This window comes from Calidris pugnax, unplaced genomic scaffold, assembly GCF_001431845.1.
Source record: "Calidris pugnax isolate Ruff unplaced genomic scaffold, ASM143184v1 scaffold8, whole genome shotgun sequence".
In the NCBI taxonomy this organism is placed as follows: Eukaryota; Metazoa; Chordata; class Aves; order Charadriiformes; family Scolopacidae; genus Calidris; species Calidris pugnax.
Window position 1 is genome coordinate 189,181 of NW_015090830.1, and position 10,411 is coordinate 199,591.

The following is a 10,411-nucleotide window of genomic DNA, read 5'->3' on the forward strand; positions in this document are numbered from 1 at the left end:
TATTAACCAGTTGATTACTACACATTTTTCCAGAGAGTTCAGTGATCCTCAAGCACCCAAAGAAAACATCCCAAGAAAATCCCCAGCAGAAGAGAGCACACTCACGAAGGGCACCTTATTCCAACTGTACCTGCCTTATCCCTATTGCTAGGGCTTGAGCATGGCTGGGGGTGACAGGGGCAGGAGGTGCCAAAGGAGAAAATTTATTGTATTTTCGTATTCCTGAATTTACCTGCCTTTGGCATGACAAGCCTTACGTTCAGCCTTTCTGCAACTTCAGCAGCACACTTCTCAGCTGTACTCCTTCCTGCCTCTTGCTGCCATCAGGCAGAATTTGGTTTGAAAACACTTCCCAATTCTGAAATGGAGAGGTAAACTAGAGTACAGATTGTTTTGTTGTTGTTGTTGTTGTTGTTTTGTTGTTGGTTTTTTGTTTTTGTTTTTGTTTTTTTTTTTAATGGAAGTAAACTGGAGTACCATTCGTTTAATATTTCTTTTTCAGTGGAGTACTCCTAAGGTTTGCTTTCTGTGGGGGTGGATGAATGCCTGTCCTGAAAGAGATGCCCTCAGTTCTCAAAGAGATGACTCCAAGGTTTATCCTTGAATTAGGTGATTTTAGGACATTCGGCAAATCTAATCTATTTCCTGGGGATGAAACATGGTGAAAAAATAGAGCTGTTGGAAATGTGATGAGGGAAAGATATTTTTCCCCTAAGGATTACTTAAAACAATTCACATAGTTCCTAAATGTAGATGAGGATCCACAAGCACTAAGCAAATTGATAAAAGCAAAAAAAAATCCTAAAGGGTATTATGAATCCCTCCCAGGGGAAAATTGTATTCTAACACTATAGTATCCTGTGGTATCTGGTAAATAGTAATGAAATCCCAGCTAACTTCATCTTAGACTCTTTATCAGGAAAGAATACAGGACAGGACCCTCACCCACCCTAATTCTGCAATGACAGCAGTGCACTGGTTTTGGTTTTGTGAATGTTAAAAGGTTTTTTCCCACTGGACTTGGGCATAATGTGTTTTGGGCTTAATTTTAAATGCTAAGAGTAAAATTTACCTCTTTGCCTTTGCTATGGTAAATATATGAATAGGAAACTATGCCTTTTTTTTTCTTCTCTTTCCTCCTCCACTACAGAAGCAGCAGAAACATTGCTGCTGACTTCCCAGAAAGCAAGAGAGCACTAAGTACTATAAGGATTTGCACCAAAGTGCAAATCTTGATATCAACTAGTAAATTAATAGATCTTTAAAAAATTTATCTAAAAGAACACTGTTTTAGAAATGTTTATGACATGAAACCCTAAATAACTGCCTGTTTTGGCATGAAAAAGAATTGTTTTGCAATTTTTCATCGTAAGCCGTATCTACATAATCAAATTTATCACTACCATAAGAAGTGCTAATTTAGGAGCCTGAAGTTAGAAATCAAAAAGTGGATGGGCAGCTGACCGAAGCAATCTTATTCTCAAGTGCTGAACATGTGTAGCTCTCATTTATAGCAGGAAAGGGACCAGCACCTAGATGATAATAGCTATTTCTTCTATTTAGGAATCCAAATAGCTTCAAAGTTTGGCCCCTTATTGAAAGAGCTACAAAGTTCCCTTCAAAATAGATAAAACTGTTTCTTCATGTCTTTTCAGATACAGAACCTGTACATTTTCCTGTTCAGACTCCAAATACCAGATTCACATATGAAGCAACCTTAATGCTTTGGAAAAGGAATAAAATTTTGCAATCTTAAACTAATTAATAAGCAACACACAAAAAACCTGAAAGGCCATGCTGATTTTTTTTGAAGTAAGAAAGCACCTAACTGACCAAGCTAACAAAAAATTTTGGAGTTAAATTAGGCAGCATTTGTCCAGGCTACCATCCTGAGCCCCCCCAAAATTTACATGTGACCAATTTCCCTGCTTGCAACTCTGTCTACAATACTTGTGCTACATCTCAAGAATATTTCAACATACACCCCATGAATCACTGAGGTTCTGCTCCATTTATACCTGGTGTCAATTGCATCCAGAAGTGGATTTGGGACCTTTTAGAATTCCAGATATAAATAGGAAGAAGTCATTGCAAGGTCAAGATTTTCTAATCTTTCAGAATACAGCAAATTAACTATTTTCAAGTCTTGGTTTATTATTTCATCTGCTGTTTTACAATGCAAATTCAAAAGCAAACCTCCTTGTCAAGAAAATGAATGCTTAGCATTTATACAGTGTTTCATCATTTCAAACAAAGGTGTAAGCATGTCAGTCCTTCTACAAACCCTGCTCTCTTAGGATTGGTGATTGGCCCAAAAGATTGGGCCATTGATACAATTCAATGGAATGACCTAATCCAATGTGGAAGACTAGCTATTTTGTTTTCTTCTTTGTTCCCTAGCTACTGACTTCTCTGGGACAACACATACTTCACACTCAACACAGTGGGACCTCACTTGCACTGTGGAAATGAAATCACAAATTTTGACATTGGTGGAGAAACTTTGGACTTAAAGCAACACACTTAAACCCAGAGCTGGCTTTCCATTTACGGATAGCTCAACTTCTGGTGCTGAAATACACCACATCCATGTTTCCTGACTATTTGTAGGTGTAGCCTTGCTGAGCAGACAGAAAGGTTCCTGAAGGAACACTTCTGTCTTGAGTGCTCCCCGCCGGGACAAGTACACTTTTACATGAAGCCTCAGAATGGAAAATATGAACGCTCAGGAAGTCTGGAGGGAGGGAGAAGAAGTCTTCTAAAAGGGACCTGGTGTTCTGCAGGTGTTTTCACAAATACAAAAAGAGAGAGGAAGGTGCGTTCCTCAGCAGTGGCAGCTCTGGGTTAACTGTGATAGAACAAACAAGCGAAGAGGCAAACCCCAGCCTTGCTTCCACAGCCACGGTGGGGAAAGGGCGATTTCGCAACCCTCGCTTGTGCAATCAGCCCCACGGCAGGAAAAGGAACCGCTCACACAGGTCATTGGAGCAGCTGGCCCTAATGGAGTGCTCATGTGTGAGCACCACTCGTCTTTGTGGTCTTTGACATGTCTCATTGGCTCCTCATCATAAAGGCTGCAGCTTCGGCAAAGTTAAAATCCAAACCAACAACCAAAAACATAAAACCCCAACCCACTTTACAACCTAAACTGAAGCAAAGCTCCTAAAACGGGTCCTAGATTCAACCACCCACGACATATGAAGAGAAGCTTAATAAATAAATTAATAAAGTAAAACCAGGCTGCAACCTGAAAAACACAGTACAGTTGAACATCCATACCTGACAGGAGTATTTGCACACTGGCAACAGGTTAGGAGTGATATGTATCATCATGTCTGTGTCATCAGTCTTTTTTGTTTGTAAGTTGGGAGTTACATCTGCCTGCAGAATGGTAGCACAGCTGCATTTCTAATTGCACCAGAGGGTCTCAACCTAGCAGAACCAAGCCTCTTGCATCCACTGAAGTCGATGAGTTTGAACCAATAACCAAGAGAGTAGATGAATAAAGACACTTCTGTAAAAGTATTTAATATTTAGTTTCCGTTAAAACAAACATTTAATTTCCTTTTTTTTTTCATAGACTTTTAACTTCACATGTGAATGTGCTACATATGACTGCATACACAACAGGAAGGCTGTTAAATATGTGTAAAAGGTAGTATGGATTGCACAACCAGTGGAAATACTTGAAGAAAATTGCTAGAATCCTACAAACTAGTTTTAATTAAAAGCATCCAATATCTCAGCAAGCAGCTGATAATTAGCTTTATTATTGTAATTTAATATGCTAGACTTCACAATCTCTGTGAATGACTCTACTTTAGAACCGTTTTAATTCTATTTTTAATTTCCGCCTCATCACACAGCTCAATGTAAATAATAACTACAAAGATGAAAGGTGGTCCTTTCTGAAAACTAAAAACTGAGAGTCATAATAAGCACTTCAGTGTCCTTGCATTTCTGTTTAAAAAAAAACTCTGGGTCTGTTAAAGGACTGCGTTAAAACAGAAAAAAAGGTTAAAACTAAGTGGATCAATTTCTCTCCCTCTACACTAATTCCATATTCAGCATTTTCTACAAAGTCTAGGAAGATGTTTAGTTTATTCAGTCATTTCTCTATTCCTGCCTAGTGTAAATTCTGGTTAACTACACAAATTGACAATACAATTATGAGCATACAGTCAAATTTCAATGGAGAGCTCCTGTCTGCAAAATGAAGGAAGCACTGTAATTCAACACACAAGATTAAGAAAAGAACTCTGCTAACAGTGCAATATGAAACATTTATATGTCTGGCACATGTAAAATTAATTTCCGTGTTAGTGAACAATTGTGAGGGTGTAAAAAAAAGTTGTCTGAAAGATCCTACATAATTCTCAGTTCTTTGGGAATTCTTTGTCAAAGTACTGACAAATGATAAAAAGTGCATCTTGTATGCAGGAATGTGTTTTCTGTATGCATTCTTCTTAGCATTCTACTGTGTTTGAGCTATATTCATGTAACAATCATTAAAGGAGATAATAAAAAAATCAGTTCTTTTATTGACTTTGTGTGGAAATTACTGAACTTGGTATTATTACAAATATGAAAAAGGTCCTTCCTTCAAGTTTTTGAATTGCAATCAGAGTCATTATGAATTGTTTCCACAATATGAGAAAAATATGAAGGTAATTTTCCTAATTAAGGCCACATTTTATTAACTCATTAAACTCTGTCACCTTTATTCACTAAAAATCAAGCATAAAAGTGGAATAAATTTGCCATGACAAAGAAAATGCACACATTTCCATCATATAAATAAACTGACTAAAAAAAGGTGAGGTGTGTAAATTAAGGCACTCAATCTAAGAACATAGCACATTCTCAAGTGGCCAGATTGAGCTCCTGGATATTCTTCCAGGGCTCTCACTCAAAAGACGGCAAGTAGCACATGCAAAACTGTACCTTTTGTATCCGTAATATACACATATATATGATTAAAAAAGCACAGGATGTCCTTAGCACAGCATATGTAAATATGCAATAGAGAAAACATAAAAGGATCCCTTTATGTCTAGAATTGTTACTGCCAAGTACCCCCAAGAATATATCAGTAGTCGATTTGTCCCAATTACAGGAGGTTTCAACTCTGCTTCATGATCACAGAATTGCTTCCTAATTTCCCTTCAAACTGTTCAAGCTGTTATGGATTATTAAAGGACATTATCAGCCTGAATAAGCATATTAGAGATCTGTGTGATTTTTTTCTTTCCCTAAATAAACCTAAAAATAACTCCTAAAATTACTATAATTGAAATGAATTAGCAAGTTTCTCCACGCTACATGTTTCAGTTAACTCACTCTGCTTTTGCAAATATCTTGGACCCAATCCACTACGACCAATTCCAGCTTTATATTGCAATTGCTCCACTGTTCGCACTGAGTTGACACAAGCGGAAAAATGAAGCAATGCAGCAGGGAATCAGATCTATCTTACAGAGCAAGTTTCTCTTTTACTGAGAAAGCTAGAGCAACTGGGATCAGAAGAAGAAATGTACATCTTTCACAAGAAATACACTTCAAAATAAGCTAAAGAAGTGGACAGTTCCCATTGCTTAAAAAAATATGAAAATTTCAGTGTGACTACTCTTCAAAAACTGCAGTCTGAATGTTTTTTGGAGGCATTTATACAAGAAGCATAAGCATGCCATGCAGGTCCCAAACGTGCACTGTCCTATCCCCATGAATTTGCAACGGTACAAATAAAGCTAAGAACAATTGTATCTTTTTAAGGACTAGGACCTACCTTTGCAGTCACCACACTGTTGGTAGTGACCTGCTGAGTACAAAAAAAATCTGCAATCTCTTCTTGTTCACAAGTTTAAAGCATGAAGGAAGGTGTGTCTTAAAGGAGAAAGGTAAGGCAGAGATTCATGGGCTTTTTAATAAAGGTACCCTCAGAGGCTAACTGTTTAAATTTAGGAATCAAACAAAACTCTTGTTGACTCCAAGTTGTAGTTATGTTTATGTACAGATTACAAATGTACAGACAACAAGCCACAGTTGACCTTGGAAGCAGGGAGTTTCCCAGCTAAGTAGGTCTGCTTTGCTGGATAGTCACTAGGGAGATAAAACTCCTGCAGCTACTTTGGATGAGTGGAAGGTATTTAAAGTAGCCTCCTGTTTAAAAGTTGCCATAAAGCTGGCAAGACTGACTGCCTATCTTGCTTCAGATGGAGTTCACGCTCATCTCTACATGCTGTTCGCCTCCAGCAGGGGAAAAAAGTAATCTTTGGATTACAGAAAAATTTTTTCCTCTTTTGACTCTTGCATTGAGTTGCAAGCATTTAGAAACATGTCCCAAAGAATCATTCTACCAGAATAACTGATGAGCGTCCTTACCTTCCACTTATCAACTGACATAATGTATTCCCGGTATCCTTCTGAAGGTATCCAGCAACTGCATTTAACCCAAACGCGTTTGTCCAGCAGCGCAGCCGCCTCCCCTCCTCTTTCTTTTGGGGGGAGGAAGGATTCTGAGAAGAAAAAATCGTTCCCAACACTTTCTTTCTGTGTGATTTTATACTTCCTAGAAAAGTGGGGTTTGTCACTTGGGAGGGGAATTCCGGGGGGAGCCCACTACAGTGCAGGCAGCATATCCCGCCTTACCACACTCATAAGGATGACAACTTTTTACGAAGATCCCATTATTGCTACACTACATTTTACTACTCTACTATGTTTTCCTTAGTCTAATTCTATTACTTTTAATAACAGTAGAAAGTAACGACTGGTCAAAATGTAATCAAGTACATATGTGAATCTTGACTGAAAAACAATAAAATTCACTATGGACCCAGCTCTTCTTGTGCATAAAACAGGAGGAAAAAAATCCCACAAGTCTTCAGTGGAAGTTTTTCCTGACCAAGAGCCACACAATTAGGCTGTGATCCATGACTTTTGATATCCTCTGGACTTTTTAAGAAAACTGCCAAAAATGATCTGCCAGAACAGCATACAATTCATTATGCCCTTGTTTTCTGTTGCTGAAATACAGACTGGACCCATTTCCTTGTTTTCTGCAAGATTGTAAGATTCTGTAAGATCTGTAAGAAGCTCAAATAAAATATGTCTGGAAATGGTTTTGGCTTCATTTAGGAGTTATCCAATTTTAATGATGAGAAACAAGTTTTGTGTTATTGTAAAACTCCGTGGATTGATTCTCCACTTACATTTCTGCATCGCTATGCAGTAGAAGTGGCAAGCAAACCAGGTTTTTGGTATTAAGGTCCACAAGGGAAAGGAAAGCTGCTACAGTAACGCCAAGATGGAGACTATTGCTTTTTTTTCTATTGCACACTGCATGTAACACGAATGACAAAGGTGTCATTCGTGCTTATGTAACAGAACATGCAACCCGACCATCCGTGGAGTGAGCACTGGCAGCTGGGAGCCAAGGTGGAAAGTCACAGGTATATGACAAGCTTTTCTCTCTACAGCAACTTCTGAGTATGGGACCTACTAAAAATACAATCAACTCACTTTGCTCACTTGGAGTTAGGTAGCCACCCTGAGAAATACTCAGCTGGGATAAACGGTGCACACAAGGTCAGCATCAAAGCTTCTCCAGTTACTGGGAGCACGAAGGACAAAGAGAGGAGTCCTCTGCCCTGTCTGCCCATCACAACATCGGGCCAGAGAGATTAGTGACCTCTGTTTAATTATTTGGATCCATCAGTCCTTCCTGGCTGAATTAGGACAGTCAGTGCAATTCCACATTATGCTTCTGCCTTCCTGTTACTTCCCCTTGAAGCTGTACCCAGGAGGTAGAAGACTCTTGCAGGTATTAGGGCATTAGGTCTGAAATCTTGGCTCCTGAGGATGTCCAGCATTGGACTTCCTTCTCCCTGGCTTTTTGTCTTAAATATACTTTATTGTTGTGGATATGACTTTTTTTTTTAATATTTTTTTTTAGACTTACTGTACTCAAGTACCAAGTTTAGGCTACTTTACTGAAAAAAAAAAAAAAGAAAGAAAGAAAATGAGCACATGCATAGTCACCAATATTAATATTTGTGTGAAAATCTTTACACGTTTGGAAACGAGTCTGGGATAACAGTAACATGAACTAAGGAAAGTGCAGGGCTCTGCAGTATTTTGGACACTTCCTCCATGCAGTTCTGCTAAGGACAGCTATCATAAGCACAGCTATCATTTTAAGAGTTTTTGGTCTTGCACTTGGTCTACACTTAGTTTCTCATGTCCACATGCAGCAGTTTCAGAGGATTTAATAAAGCATATATCCATCAAACTAAATTTTGTAGAGCTTTCCTACAGATTGAGGTATCTTTGGGGGTGGGGAGGGGGACAGGAAATATATGGCAGTCTTAACAGTATATCCTGTATTTTTTATTCTTTTAAAATAAACACTTACGAGTTAAAATCAAAGCAGAGCATGTCAATATTAGAAAGAAGCTTCTTCATGCGAGCAATGACACCTTTTGGAAAAGGGACATAGTATGAAGTACTGCATGCTACTGTTGTGTTAATCCACGAAGAGGAATACTCTGTGTTTAAATGGTAACATGAACAAATCCATTCCCATTTTTTTTATCTTACAATTTCCCTCATTAGAGAAGAGAAAGAAGAATAAAAAAAGTTATCTAAGGGCAAAAATTTGGTTTGGCAAATTCAGAAGCAACTACATTTTCATATAAGAAAGCCATCCCACCCTTAATTTTTCCATTTCACTAAGACTCTGAACATCTTAAACTATGTGATTCACTAGCAAGGTGAGAGAGCAGTGCTGCAAGCCACTGCTTAGTTGATTTCAGATGAAGTCTTTCCAAGTATTTGGAAGGAATTTTAGTACTTATTCCTAAATACAATATATTACTATGCTTTCTCTTTACATTTCAATGATCATTTATAATGTTCAATAGAGTCATACTACATGGTACTCCAGCATGCATATGAGTTACAACTGATGTGAACAGCCACTGAAGCTAACAGAGTGCATCTTTTAAAGGATTTGGTCCTTACAATGCATTACAGCTTCCAATTTTAAAACTAGATTACTAAAGTCTACCAAACGGGTTGTTAAAGTGAATGCATGAAATAGAATCTGGACTAGATACCTAGTTTATTTCATTTGATGGTTTTTTTTATTTTGACGGCTGGATAGTAAACGCATACGGATGTAACCTTGGTATCATCTAGCTATTGAAAAGAAAAATACCTCATCATGAAGCTCGCATTCTAACTTCTGATCCTCACACAAAGTCCTCTGAAAACACTTACTTCCACTTGTATGTATAAGCAGACTTAGTGCAAGGGAAAAAAAAAAAGAAAGAGAAGAAAAAGAAAAAAGAAACAACATTATGTTTCTCTACAATGATTTACATAGTTTAAGCCAGTGGTCATACCAGTCTAAAAATTCTTGCATTCCATAAAACATCACTTTTTGGAGATAATTTGCAATCATAAGCTAGATTTTTTTTTTCCGACACAATATTATTAACTTTAAACAATTTTGGAAGCAGAATGCTTTGCACAACATCTGGCAGCGTTACCATACCTTCTAGACCAAGGTAGAAAAGTAATCCAAGAAGTAATCAGGTTTCTTGAAGCACAAAATTAAAAGTTTCCTTAGAATCGACTGCTGCAGCGGGAAGCCGTTTCTTCACATACACAATTTCTAACTACATGCATCTTCTTTAACAACGACTACAGAGTGGAACCGTCCCTTCACAGAGAGGGTAACTAACTCTGCGGAGCAGGGTGGAAGAAAACCTCCGGCTGAGACCGGCTGTATCGCAAGGAGAAAAAACTTGTGGTGGTACCGCTATTCGGAAGTCAGCAACTTCTCTAGCGGCGTTCCCCTCAAGCGCACAGGGGCTGCTAATTTCACAAGTTCCTAATGGCTCCTACAACCTTCACACTTGCCTCCCCTCTGCAAATTCCGGGCGCAAGCAGTCTGAACTCGGGCTCTGAATGAGAAGTGCCGTAGCCCACCCGAGGAGGCGAAAACAGACCGGTCCGCACCCGACCCTGCGGGGGGGGCGACGCTTCCACCGCCCCGCCGCTTCCCTCCCGCTTGAATCAATGAACACCCCTTCTCGGCCAGCTCCTTATGGATACTCAAATTTTAAGGAACGCTCCAAAACGCCAGGATTACACCCCAACTGCGGCGCAATGTTTTTAAATTAAAAAAAACCAAACAAACAAAAAAGCGGGTGGGACGGGGAGGAGGGGATGAAAGGGAGGGGACGGGATGGGACGGGATGACCTGCTTGTCGGGCTCCGCAGTCTCCCACTTTACGCTCCCGGCAACTTCTCCCCGGTAGCGCCGGCTCCGCAAAGCCCCTCCGCACCCCCTCACCGCAGCCGCTCGGGGCTGACCCCCCGCCCGCCCCCGGGGGCTGGGGCAGGT

General features: G+C 39.3%; 1 protein-coding gene across 7 annotated transcripts in view; it reads right to left on the reverse strand.

Moving 5' to 3' along the window:
* IKZF1 (IKAROS family zinc finger 1) overlaps nt 1–10,342 on the reverse strand; it is a 67,251-nt gene extending 56,909 nt beyond the window's left edge. For 5 of the 7 annotated variants that reach the window (XM_014941099.1, XM_014941098.1, XM_014941097.1 and 2 more), the window contains exon 1: nt 10,268–10,342. The gene's annotated coding sequence lies outside the window, so the exon portion shown is untranslated. Of the gene's footprint in view, nt 1–3,279; nt 3,331–9,556; nt 9,833–10,267 lie in introns of those variants that run through there. The other 2 variants (XM_014941094.1, XM_014941095.1) reach the window with 2 other exon arrangements.
* Nucleotides 10,343–10,411: the final 69 nt, after the last annotated feature.